The sequence below is a fragment of the Vicugna pacos genome, chromosome 11 (genome assembly GCF_048564905.1).
Source record: "Vicugna pacos chromosome 11, VicPac4, whole genome shotgun sequence".
Taxonomy (NCBI): Eukaryota; Metazoa; Chordata; class Mammalia; order Artiodactyla; family Camelidae; genus Vicugna; species Vicugna pacos.
Genome location: NC_132997.1, coordinates 1,848,938 through 1,863,185, shown reverse-complemented (window position 1 = coordinate 1,863,185; position 14,248 = coordinate 1,848,938). Strand labels below are relative to the sequence as shown.

General features: G+C 42.8%; 1 protein-coding gene across 1 annotated transcript in view; it reads left to right on the top strand.

Annotated features, from left to right (window-relative positions):
* Positions 1–10,316: 10,316 nt before the first annotated feature.
* The window catches only part of LOC140699559 (uncharacterized), a 135,197-nt gene continuing 131,265 nt past the window's right edge, over positions 10,317–14,248 (top strand). The window contains exon 1 of the mRNA XM_072972211.1: positions 10,317–10,470. The gene's annotated coding sequence lies outside the window, so the exon portion shown is untranslated. The remainder of the gene's footprint in view (positions 10,471–14,248) is intronic.

Genomic DNA, 14,248 nt, shown 5'->3' with positions numbered 1-14,248 from the left:
AGAGCAGTATAAACCAGGCCCTACCTCCTGCCTATTGCTGGGGCATCCCTCAGGCCTGTGCCTTCTACTCAACCCTTTACTGAGCCCAGCTTTTGTCAGGAGCCCAAGGGCCTACTGGGATGGCAGGGGACTTGTCTTTCGTGGTCACGGTGGCCAAGAATTCTATTGGTTGTGCTGAAACAACTCTTCTGAGATCCTCCACCCACCCCTGCTCAAACCTAATGACAGCCCTACGGTTCCTTTCCTAGGAGGAGGATCAATCCATGGTGCATTTTATGACAATCCTGTCCCCAGGAATGCACGGAAGTTTATCAGCTGAGTGAGGGGAGGTGCCTCTGTGTCCCTGTATCTCTGTCTGCTCACAGTTCGCGGCCACCGGCTACTGAACAAGAAAAGTGCTATTCACCATGTTGTGTGTTTTCCAAATGTGTAGGTGATGGTCTTGTGGCTCGTGCGTGGGCTTTGATTTGGGATGGTGAAGGGCTTATAAATACCTCATCAACATGTATTCGAGGTGGCCTGTTGCCACACAGATTTGATTCATGAAGGCATCAAGCCTGCACACTGGTTTGGAAACAACTTGGTTTTGATCATTCACACTGCATGCATGACTCGCTGCTAATCTCTGGGTGTTTTTTTCATTTCAGATTTATTCACCCCGTGTCTTGCTTAAGCTGAAAAATACATTTGTTTCACCAGAATATCCTCTGATTCTTTGTTTACACACATCCAGTTTTTTTTAATTCCTTTAAAAATGATTCTGTGTTTATAATGCCTCCTAATTTCTATCATCTCTGTGTTGCCAGTGGCCTGAGACATGCACCAGATTTGATGCCGGAACTTTTCCACCAAAAGAAATCCCTTTGTCGTAATATCTTTTGAGGAAAATATTATTCTTTAAGGCTCTAACAGTAAATCGTAGAACAAAGCATGGAACATTTCTTGTAGTTAATACATGTTCATGCAAAAAAATGATATTTTCATTAAACAATGTTGATTTTAATAACTTTTACAAATGTGAACATTATTATTCATAATTTAAGTAACCAGATAAAACCACAGTTATTTATTATGAAGATTGAAAACTATTTACACAGTCTCTTAATTAGAAGTAGCTTTATTAGAAGACTGAAGGTTATTTAAAAGATGGAAAAATACCCATGATGACACCATCATTTTTATTAACTAAATATCAAGAACTGTGCAGGGTTAAGATTTAACCCTCTGCAAACTGCCAAGTTAGCATGAGGTAGTTTGTGGATGCTGCCAGAGGACAGGACACTCCCCCAGGATCAGAGACAAAGGACTTCCAGCCAGCACAGCAGGCAGCCTGTGGTTCAAGTTCATATTGGTTCCTGAGTTCCTTTCCTATTGCTGTTGTAACAAAGGACCACAGACTCAGTGGCTTAAAGCAATACACATTCATCTTCCCACTGTTCTAGGGTGCAGAAGTGCAAGGTCAATGTCAGTTGCTAAAACCAACGAGTGGCCAAGGCTAAGTTCCACACCGAGGCTCTTGGGAGGGATTCGTCTTCCTACCTTTCCCAGCTTGCAGAGGTGCTCACACTCCTTGGCCCAGGGCCCTGTGTCACTGTGACCTCTGCTGCCACTTTACATCTCTGTCTCTGACTATATAGATATAGAGGAAGAGTCTTCTACATCTGGTATGGACCCTTTTTCCTAAATGGACATTGTATCCCTATTTATGTGCAGATGAAAACCCCTTCCCTCCAGGGTGCGGTGGCATCAGCTCACAAGATGACCACTCTGGGCTTTAAGTGTCCTCTTTGTTTTGTCATCAGGGAACTTCTCTCTCCATAGTTAGCTCTGTGTTACATTGTTGTTATATTTTACCCGGAATTACTGAAAGTTTTACTTAAAAGAGATCCTAATTAGCTCTGTTTACCTGTTTCCAGAGCTGAAAGCTTCAGTTCTAGAGTATCTGTTTGATTTTTCTTAAAAATACATTCCAGTATATTTCTCTGGTGAAAGTCTCTACCCTGTTATCTATTCTCCCATCATTTCCTTATTTTCTTGAATATATTAAAAGTATTTTATAGCCTCTATTGGTAGCTCTGATGCCTACATCACCTGGGGGTTTGCATCCTTTGTCTAATGCTCCTTATTCTCATGTTATCTGTCATATAGTCTGGACATGTTGCATGTAATAACATGGCAGACATTGCAAATGAAAAATCCATGTTATCTTCCGTGAGAGCTTTTCTACCTTCCCGTTAGGCAGACAGTGTGAGGGACTGATCATGTCACTCCAATCAGGCGCTGAGGTGGATCAGGACTAAAGTGCCTTTTTTTTTAAAACAGCTTTGAGGTATACTTGGCAAAATAATTTTCACACGTTTAAAGTGTACAGCTTAATACGTTTTGACATAAGAATATCCCCAAGAAACCATGACCACACTCAAGACAGTGAACATACCCATCACCCACAAAGCTTCTCTCCTGCCTTTTGTTGTCCCTCCCTCCCTCCCCGTCTCTTCCCCTGGGAACCATTGATCTGCTTTCTATCACAACATATTGGTTTGCATTTTCAAGATCCTTATATGAATGGATTCATGCATTATCTACTCTATGTTGTCTGACTTCTTTCATTCAGTGTAATTATTTTGAGAATCATCTGTGTTGCTGTATTAATAGCTTATTTGTCTTATAGTAGAGTATTGTTTAGTGCTGATTTTTTACTGAAGAGTTTATTGTGAGCAGTGTTTGTATAGACCATCATTTCTTTCTGCATTTACTTCTTGATGGATGCATGGGTTATTTACAACTTGAGCTGTTATAAATAAAATAGCAGTGAATATTTGGTTACAAGTCTTTGTATGGACATATGAGTTTCCTTTCTAAAGCACCAGATGAGGAATGTCTGGGTTATATGATACATAGGTGTTTACCTTTTTAAAAGAATCTGTTAAAGACTTTTCTAAAATGGTTGTACTATTGTAAATTCCTCGTGGTGTGTATGAGTTCTGGTTGCTCTACTTCCTTGCCAGCACCTTGTAAGGTCAGTCTTTCTAATCGTATTCTTTCTAGTATGTATGTGAACTAGTATCTTACTGTGGCTTTTAAAAGTATTTCTCTAATGACTAATGACATCTTTAATCAGCATCTTTTCATATGCTTATTATCCATCTGGATATCTTTACTGAAGTGTGTTTTCTGGCCTCATTCATTCTTTCAGGTGTTTGAATTATTATTGAATTTTGAGACCTCTTTATTCTGGATCAGATAGAAAGAGAGACCTTTATCAGATTTATGATCTGCAAATAGCTTCTGTCTATGGCTTGTCTTTTCATTTGCTTAGCAGTGTTTAGAAGAGCTTTGAAGAGTCTTCATGTTGACAAAGTTCACTCTATCAGTTTCTTTTTAAAATAGATGATACTTTTGGTGTCATAGCAAAGAAATATTTGCCAAATCCAAGGCCATAAAGCTTAAGCCTATGCTTGTTCTCCTAGCTGTTTTATAGTTTTAGATTTCCTATTAAGATCTATGATCCATTTTGAGGTAAATTTTGTATATTTTGTGAGGTGTGGATCAAAGTTCATTTTTTTTTTGTGTATCACTATCTAATTGTTCCAGCACTACATGTTGAAAAGACCCTTTCTCCACAGCATCCTTTTTGAGAATCAATTGTCTGTATAAGTGTTGGTTTAGTTTTGAACATTCTATTGTGTTCCATTATTCTATTTTCCTGTTTTACACCAACACCATAATTTCTGATTACTGTAGCTTTATAAAATAAAGTCTGAAAATCAGATAGTGCAAGTCTTCCAACTTTGTTTTTCTTGTTCAAAGTTGTTTTGGATATTTGGATCCTTTGAATTTTTATATGAATTTTAGAATAAGCTTTTAAATTCCTTACATCCTGTTCCGCCAAAATTCCACCCATGTCTTTGGCCGTCTCCAAAGCCACATTTTCTGAAGAAGTCTCTCTACATCCCAGGTGAAAGGAATTTCACTTTTGTCTGTGCTCAAATCACATTTGATAATATTTGATTACATTTAATCATATTTGGCTGTATGTACTTGTCTGATCTTTCCAGCCATATAGTAAATCTCAAAGGATTAGGAATCTTGACTTGGTTCCCTCTGTGTGCTGAGAAACTAGTTCTATGCTTTGCAGGAGTGAGCTCTGCAGTAAGAGGTATCTGCAGCACACATCTAGCTCATTGCTTGAATATTGTCAAGGAATTCTGCAGATTTAGAATTGTTTATTGATTGTTGTCTCCAAGACGGCTCAGTCTTTTTTATTTCTATTGCTACTGCTGCAGTTTCAAAGAACAATGGGCTAATCATTTTCCAAATATCAAATCATACTCTAATTGTGTTGTCACGCAAGTTATGTGCTGCTGTGTCTTAACAACCTGCTTAGTGTTCACAGGCTCCTTCACTCATGGAACATTTGGGAGAATGTCATACCCTTAGAGATAGCAATGCTGACTTTGGCGACCTGAGCAGCAGTATCCGAACTCACTCCTGCTGTTTTTCCAGTGTCCCCTCTAGCCCTCCTCCAGCCCTCCATGGGGGGCCCTGCAGTTCTGCCCTAGGAAAGCCTGTTGCTTCTCAGGAAGACTTCCCTATGAAACATAATCATGTCCTTCTTGTGGGGACATTCAGTCCAGAGACCTGAAAGCAGGGGAAAATGTTTAGCCTGCTTTTGGTAGAACCTAAATTCTTCCATATTTGTTAGAAGCAATTTCAATGAGGAAACTGTTTTGGCATCTAACAAATCAGCATAAATGACTGATGAGGAAGATCAGCTTCCCCATCCCACTCAGTCATCATGTTGATGTGACACTCACATTGGCAAACATTTTCTCCTATGAGCAACGTAAAGTTCAAGACGTTATGAATGGCTTTTTGTTTTTATTTCTTAGTCTTTCCACATTCACTGTGTCTCGTGAGATTATATGAATCCTGCTTATTGTCAGCCCAGCACTAAACTTTTTAAAAGGATCACGTGTTTAAAAGGCTAGTGGGCAATTTTTTAGAAGACAGAAATCCTTGGATTTTGGTCCTAGAGTTGAATCTTGGTTAGTGGTGTATGAAAATTCCCGTTAAAATTTTAAATTCAGTGATATAAAGTCTTAAAAATAGTTAAATATTAGTCAATTTCATTAAACACTATAAGAGTTATTTACCTTTAAGCCTGTTTCTGGGGCAATTTTGCAATGATTCCCTCCCTTTATTGATTCCCTCTTTATCAGAATCCTTGAGAGGCCCCTGTCATCATTGTCACTATCGTCATCATCATCATGGAACTGATTCTTCTGGATGATTCTAGGAAAATAAAGAGATGGACGGGATTATGTGTAGGACAGTGTGTGCATATACAATAAGAACAGCTGTCAGACATTAGATGCAAGATACCCATTTCATTTAGAGAAGAATGTGGTCATGAAATCCTGATGTGGTGAATGAAGGAAGCGGTGGGAACAGGATAGTCAATGGAAAGGAGGAGGAAGTGAGTGAAGTTGAGAGCATAGGTCCTTGGTTAGTTGATCAGCACATTGGTGAGAATGAGAGGAGTGTGATGGCAGAATCATGTCCCTCCCCGGCCACAGGGTAGCCACCTGTGACATGTTACTGTACATGGCAAAAGGGATGACAGATATTTTAGGATAAAAATCTTAGAGGATTTCTGTCTCCTAAATTGTCTATTAGTTAGCCTTTTAAACCCATGATACATTATTAAAGATTAGTGCAGGGGCACAAATAAAAAGGATTCATATAATCTCACCAGACATACTGAATGTAGAAAGGATAAGGAATAAAAACAAAAAGGCACTTATAAGTGCCTTGAACCATAAATTGCTCATGAGAGAAAATGTTACACAAGGTGAATGTCACAGCCACATACATACTGACTGAGTGGGATGGGACAAGGGGATCCTGAGATGAGACAATAGGGTGAGTAGCCCGGACTGTCCAGGTGGGCCCAATGTAATCACAGGTGTCCTTAAAATCGAGGATATTTCCCAGCTGAGTTTAAAATCAGAGGGAGGTGTAGCGATGGAGCAATGTTCAGAAAGGCTGCTGACCATGAAAATGGAGGAAGTTGAGGGGCACAAGCTATGGAAGGTGGGTGACCTCTGTAAACTGGGGGGAAAAAAAGGAAACATTCTCTTCTAGACCCTCTAGAAGGAAGGAAACCTGCTGGTACCTTGAATTTAGCCCAATGAGAACTCTGTTGGTTCTCTGACCTACACAGCCATAAGCTGAAAATTCTGTGCTAGTTTAAGCTATTAAGCTTATGGGAATTTGTTACAGTGGTAATAGGAAAATAACATAGTGAGCGGTAGTGTAAGGGATTAAAGGTGTAGGATCGGGTGTGGAGAGAATTCTGACATTTACACCTAAAAAACAACCAGGTGAAGTGGGAAGGTGATTTAAGGAAGACCTACCTGGCAGGGCTGTCAAGCAGACTGGAGCGAGCGAAGCCTTGGAGTTAGAGGAATCAATTAAACCTCTACAAGGAAAATAAGAAATAAAATGTAACAGGGCTTCAGTGTTAGTAGATGTAGGAATGGAAATGGGTAGAGAGATATAAACATTATTTTGAAACTAGCTACAGGTTTGATGACTGCATGTTTGGGAGAATTAGCCGATGTGTGGACTGAATGCATCCCCTCAAAATCCATATGTCGAAACCTCATCTCCCAGGGTGATGGTACAGGGAGGCGGGGCCTTTGGGAGGTGATTAGTAGGATAAAATGAGGTCATGAGAGTAGAGCCCTCATGAATGGTATTAGTGTTCTTATACAGGGCCCCAAAGTGCTTGCTTCTCTCTCCTCTCTGGGCCGTGAAGATAGTGGGAAGACAGCCATCTTCGAGCTGGCAATCCTCTCCCAGATACATTGACCTTGAAAGCCTCAGCCTCCAAACCGTAAGGAATATGCTGGTTGTTTAAGCCACCCTACCCACGGTAATTTGTTACAGAATCCCAGACTGACGAAGACAGTGGAGAATGCCACTGCGTTTGGCACTGATTGCCTGGAGAATGCTGAAACCCAGGGAAGTGGGCAGCACAGACGTTTACTCATTTAATCCTGCCAACACTGTAGGGGATAGAGTCAACATATTCCTCGCTATTTAAAAGGTAAGGAAAAAGAGGCACAAATAATAACAAAGACAACGACAACAACAACAACAACAACAACAACAATAGTTTGTCCAAGATTCACACAGAACTCCCTGGAGGTAGAGTGAGAATTAATTCTTATGCAGGCTGGCCCCAGAGCCCCTGCTCATAACTAATAAGTCAGATCACCTTGCTTATTTGGATCAGTTTTTTTCAACTGTGATATGAGTGTACTGTGTCCAGTAACTTATAATTTCAAAATACCTCACTGTAAGGGAATCATTAGTTGCAGGCATTACAAACCACAGAAAGCTAGACATACAAAAATAACTTGTTAGGGCAAGATAACCAATAATGTTTTTAAATATTATACCTGCTGACCCTTTGCAATAAAGTGTTTATTTATAATTCTGTCTGGCTACAGAATAACATCATAATCCTGCATGTGGCTGGTGGCTCCCGTGTTGGACAGCACGGGTCTAGAGAATTTAAATAACTTGCCCAGCCTTGCCCAGGAAGCTCGTGGTGGGATCAGAACTATAGTCTGGGACTGTTCCTTCCTATCCAACAAGTCCCTCATGGAAGTTTAGAAGCTTCTCCTTTGGTGCCCAGATGTCTATCCGTACTTACGACATCTTGTCAGGTGCCCCGGCCTGCTCCTGAACATCAGCCAGAACCCACTTCTGCTCTTTTTTGGCGAGGTAATACCTTCTAGCAACTTTCATTACCTTCTTGGCATCAGTTCTTACCTGGAAGGGTAGTGGCTAGAGATGGAAATGTGTCCACATGACAGGTTTTTCAAAAATATAGTAGGAGTGGTCAAGAGAAGAAAACCTCAGGAATACGAGTGGAAGCATGTCATTTAATATACCAAATGCGTACTTTCAATGTATGTTTGTGTTTCCGAGTCCAGGCTTGTTCTACTCGTGTATTACAGGCCAACACATCAGGAGACAAGGATTTGGGGCAAGAAAGAGCGGCTTAAATTTGTAAAGCCAGCGGAGAAGATGGTAGACCAATGTCCTGGAGAACCATCATCCCAAATCTGAATTCAGGCTCTTATATTAAAAAGGGGAAGCGGGAATGCTTGGTTGTTGCAAACTTGGTGTATGAATTCTTTGTTGTTAGAATCCTTTGTTCTTGCAGCTCTTCACCTGGGTCAGATCCGTGTAAACCTCCAACAAGCAAATGTTATTTTCTATTCTGTATCTTGTTATCTTTATACGAATGGAAAAGTGTTAATATCCTTCAAAGTCAGAGCCTTGAGAATAGGGTCTCCTGTATATTTCAGGATCTAGGCTACATTGTTTCACAAAAGGTGCAGAAACAACAAGACTAAGCCTAGGACACAGGGCACAGGGTTAAAGTCAAAGGAACAGATCTAATATGGAGTCAGATTTCTTCTTTCCTATTTCAGTAGTGCCATGGGGAAGGCACTTTGGGCAGCTTTCTGTAGGGTCCTGGAGGCTTTCTCTCTCAGCCTCTGTGCACCTCTATTGAAAACCGGTCATCGCTATTGGCCTGCTGGAAAACCACTCCGCCTGTTTTGCCCTGAAGTTGTGTTCTGTTTATAACTCATCTCTACTCCTTGGAAAACAACTCAGTAAAGACTCAGTTGGTTTTCCACCAGCCCTGGGCAGGGGTGAGGGATAGCATGTTATTATTTTATAAAAAAAAATATAAAAGAAGTTTTAAAACAACACTGGACACATAGGAGAGAGACAAACAATGCTTCCTGGCTTAAATCAAAAATGATGACTCAGTGAGTCTATGGCTGCTGTATTTGCTGAGCTAGTTACTCCTTTGCTCCATTACACATTTATTTTAACTGAAAAAGAAATATATGCATATGGATAAAAAAATTCAAACAGAGCAAAAAATACTCAAGTGAAAGAAGTTTTCCCTCATCCTCTGTTCTTACACGCCTCCCTGGAGATGCCAATGTTTACAATCCTTTGTGTGCTTTTCCAGATATGCTATGCACGTTCCCACCAATGTATGTAAATTCCTTTAAAGTTTTACTTATTTTTAACTTAAAGGGACTTAAATCCTCAAGTGGCTTCTGCCACAGTAATAGAAAAGAAGAAATCTGACTCCATATTAGATCTGTTCCTTTGACTTTAACCCTGTGCTCTGTCTCCTAGGCTTCATCTTGCTTGTAAAACAATGTTGCCTAGAGCCTAAAATATACAGGAGAGCCTATTCGGAAGGCTCTGACCTTTAAGGGTATTTAACACTTTTCCAATCATATAAAGATAACAAGTTGCAGAATAGAAAATAACGTTTGTTTTGTTGGAGGTTTACAGGGATCTGACCCCGGGAGATAGCTGCAAGAACAAAGGATTCTAACAAGAAGGAATTCCTACACCAAGAAGTTTGCAAAAACCAAGCACATAGGAAAGCAGCCTGAATTCTGACTTGGGGAGATGGTTTTCTAGGACATTAGTTTGCCATCTAGGTCTACAGAAACTTGCTATTCCATGCCCCAACACTTGGTCTCCCAACTTACTGGCCTGTCCTGCACTGAGGAGAATGAATTTGGACTCAATAACACTTCTACCTACCTAGCAAGCTGGGTACTGGGACTGAGGGCAGCTCTCCCACACACAGGGGCCTACCGTGAGCCCTTGATTATTCCCAGAGGTTGGGGTGTGGTTTACCCAGGAGGGATGGGGACTATACACCAACACTCAGGCAGTCTGATCCTTCTGGGGCTCTGACATTTTACCTCCCGCTCCCTGCCAGCCCAACACTTGGGAAAGTGGAGCTAAGGCAGAGATCGTGCCTGCCTGTTTCCCAGTGTGTAAAAGGGGAATATGTACTCTTCCCAAGGTAGTTCTGAGAAACAACACCTGCGGGTGCTTGGTTCCCGGAGCAACAGTAAACCTAGCTCCTTGTGGGGGCAACAGGTGTGATACCCGTAGGGTTTCTGCAGAGACCTTAGCTGGAGGGCTGGGCCAGGGACGTAAAATATGAGCTGTGGGCAATGACGGGTTAGAGAAGGGTGTATAGGCAGGACTGCTGCCTCCTTCGGGATGCCCCAAGAGGTAAAACGCTTTCTCCCCATCTCTGCTACTCCCCTCCCAATTCCAGATAACTGCCTTCTCTCTGCTCCTCCTGTCCATGTGTCTCCCTCCACTTTTCCCCTCCTCCCCTCCTCCTCCCCTCTTCTCCCTCCCTCGGTTCCCCTTCTCTCTCAGGACCCAGAGCAGATCGATGGCCCTCCTGCGCATGCGCAGTCGCTGCCAGCTGGACCGCGGTTTGGAAGCTCCAGCTCCGAGCCGGGGATCTGCCCCAATGGCTTCTCAGCTCTGTCGCCCTGTAGGCCTTTGGCTCCTGCCTGGGGCCGGGGCCTCTGACTGTGGAAGTGCAAGGTGAGGGGATATCGGGAAAGGGGTGATGCGGCTGCGGGAGGGCGGTCGGCGTGTCACAGCCCCCCAGGGCGCCAGTCAGCGTGTGTTCAGCTGGATTGCTCGGGCCAGGCCCCTCTGCCCGCGCCACCTGCCCCGGCGCCCCGGCCACAGTTTTCCAGGGCCAGGTGTGCCCCTGCCGCCTCTTGGCCCAGCCGGGCTCCCCTCAGTCCGCGGCTGGCGTCCCCTTCCCCTCTCCCTCCCTCGAGTCCTCTCCTCCCGGGCTTCCTCTCCTTGGCCGCCGACCCGTCCCCACCACTGGGCGGGCTGTGTCCCGGGCGGGCGGGGTCTGCACACCCAGACGGGGCGGGCGGCTTGGGCTGGGGCTGGGGCTGGCCTCCGAGCGCGGGGCTGCAGCCCGCGTCCCCCACCCCGCTCTCCCTGCCCCGCGACACCGGGGCTGCCTTCCTCTCCCTTTCCCGATCCCTGAGGTCAAGATTAGCGGCGTGGGCGCTGCTCCCTGGGCTGACAGCCCGCGGCTGTAACGCCCAGCTTCTCCTGGTGGAGTCGGGAAAATGGAGCAGCAGTGCTGAGGGAGCTTCTGTCTCCTTGATCAGTATTTCTGCCCCAGGTAAGTACCTTGAACTCTTTCAGGTGTTATGATGGCGGTGCTTGTTGATGTCACGTGTTTTTATACTGAGTGGAATTACAGTGGTGAAAGCAGGGCTTGGTTCAGTTAAAAATGAGCTGAAGGCATGAGGCTGTCTCATCCTCCATCCTTCACTCTCCCAGGGTGAAACGTGAGACCGTTGATCTTAAAAAGATACTTATAGTCCCTAACTAGTCCAGCCCAGCTATTGTGTGTTATCAGGAACAACACAACCCGAGGGGTTGGAGACCCAGTGACACTGCACTCCTAAAGAGCTCCTGGCAAAATCTGGTTTGTTTTGTTTTGTTTTGTTTTTCTTAAATTGTGGGACAGACTAGTAGTATAGAGGGAAAAATAATTGGCAAGAAGGATTTTTTCATATAACAGCTTTATTGTGATATTGTTCACACACCATGAAGTCCACCCACTTAAATGTTACAATTCAGCAGCTTTTAGCATATTCACATTTGTGCAACCATTATTATTCCAGAACGTTTTCATCACATCAGAAAGAGCAGTTGAAATGCATGACCTATCCACCCCTTCCCAGTGGTGGTTCTAAAGAAGTTTCTTGGCTGTTCCTGACCATAAATTAACTTGTTACATTCCATGAAATATCTAGGAGGAATTCTAATCAGAATTGCAATGAATCTGTCTATCAAAGCAGGAAGAATTAATGTCTTTATGGCATAAACTTTTTCTACACATGAATATATCTGGGACCCTATCTTTTCATCTATCCAGAGCCAGGCCTATGGGAAATCCTCATTAATTCTTGGGTTTGTGAATGATGAGGTTCAATACATCATTAGATGCAACTGTAGCCTTTCACTGAAGAGAAAAGTAACCTCGTAGAAGCCAAGTGATTCTCTGATGGTTAGAATGAGTGACCGCCAGTGCTGGAGTGTTCGAGTGGACTTGGTGCTTGCAGAGTTCTCCACCACCTACAGCTAAGGGGATTACCGTGTTCTTTTACTTTTTTTTTATGGCATTACTTTTATTTTTACTTATTATATAAAATTATTTTTTATTGAAGTGTAGTCAATTTACCATGTTAGCTTCAGATGTACAGCAGAGATTCAGTTATAAGCTTATGAATATGTATATAAATGTTTTTCAGATTGTTTTTAGTACAACTCATTACAAGTAATTGAAAATAGTACCCTGTGCTATATAGTAGGTCCTTGTCATTTATTTTATATTTATTAATGTGTATCTGTTAATCCTCCCTTTCCTGCCTGCTAACAACAGTTTGCTTTCTATGTCCATGAGTCTATTTCTAGCAGCACCGTTTTTGCTAGCAATATATGCTGGTTGGCTCTTTTCTGTTTCAGTAATTCCATCTTATGTGTGGGCGTTTTTCTTCTGGTGGGCCTGTGTGTGGTGTGCACACGTGATAATAGAGATCTGTATTTGGGAGGACTCCAGGCCTTGTGTAGTCCCTCGTATGGAGCGCCCACTGAACTGATGCTTGAACTTGGAAGAAAACAGTAAAAGTTGGAATTTCCACTATGGTTGAGACTTCCAGGTTTCTATAACCTGTTTAGCCCACCTAAATTTTGGCTGCACCCATACTGGATAATTTGGTGGAACTTCATGGTATGGTGGTATAGAGACAGGGCCTTGTATGCTTCTTCTCTTTCCTTTTTCTAACAGTCATTCTCCTGGGCCTTCCAGGTACTCCCCCAGAAGGGCCCAGGGCTGGCTTGGTGCTGCACTTAGGCAATATTTGTTAATAAGGCCCTTTCCTCATCTCTTCTGAGCCTCCATTTCCTTCTCTGCACAATGAGGGCTTAGACTAGATAAGTGCTTTTCAGTTTCTTTTAAAGCCATGTTTCCTTTGAGAAACAGAAAATGCAAATCTCTCCTCCCATCCCAACCCTTTAGATTTTGACGCGTCCTCCAAGGAGTCACATAGCTCTTTGTGGTAAATTGATGTGATTGTGATTCCACGTGGCACAGAAAAGACTCTTCAGAGATTGATTGCAGGGAGAGGGCAGGAAAAGGGCAGTATGTAACACTTTCTTGTGTGAGCACTGGAGCAAAGGCTTGGGTTTAAATACGGTGTCTGATGTGGCATCTCTCTAATCTTGCACAATGTGATAAACCTCTATCCCTAGTTTCTTAATGTGTCAAGTTGGGGTGGTAATATTTTAAGGCTTTTGTGAAACATTATACACATAAGCCATTTGTGTCTCTGTAGATACAAGACCTGCTAGAGAGTCGGAATTTCTTTAAAAATACATATATATTGTCCACAGCACTCTGTCTGTGTGTATTTTGAAGTTCCTGGAGGGTGAGGGTTGAGTGTAATGTCCATCGTGGGACAGGTGGCCCATGGGTCTGTGTGCCTCAGATTTCCCCCTCCTCCCCAGTCCTCTTCCTCTCAGTCCAGGATGAAGTTCCCTAGTAGATTTACACAGAGGTCTTGTGGAAATGGCTCTTCATTGTATTGTTTCACCAAGGAGGGTTGCCATCATGATCTCTGTGGTCAGGTTTTGGTGACCTGAAGGCTATGCAATTGGGGATTTCTATTTAATAAAAAGAAAAAAAATTACAAATACAAAATTAGACCTAGGTTGGTGGCAGGGGCTTTTGAAAGTGGGGACCATTAGCTTTGTTAGCTTCAGGTGCAGTGGCCTCTGGCCACGAGGACACATCCTCATGCTCTGAAGTTGGAGGGACCAGTGGGTTCAGTGGGAATATTTACTGAGTGCATCTCATGGGCTGTGCATTGTTTTAATTGTACTGTGTGTTCCTTATTTGAGACAGTGAGCTCATTTAAACACAATAGCCTCTTTAAAATATTAGACTTTTTATTTTTAGATGTAATGTAGATTCCCATGTAGTTGTAAGAGATAATATGGAGAGGGCCTATGGACTCTTTGCCCAATTTTCTTTAATGGTTCCATCTTGCAAAGTTGGGGTACTATTCATTCGTGACTCACTAACCCTTTTAGGTTTGTGTTATTGCCCTCATTTCTATTTATGAATAAACTGGTGTTTAGAGAAGCACACAGGTCTGCCCAGGTCAACCACGTGGTTAGTATAGATTTGGGTGGAACGTGGGCTTGGCATTTCCAAGCAGTACCATTATGATGGTCTGTGGCAGGGAGCAGCATTCACTTTGCTTGTTTATTCATTCATTCAACA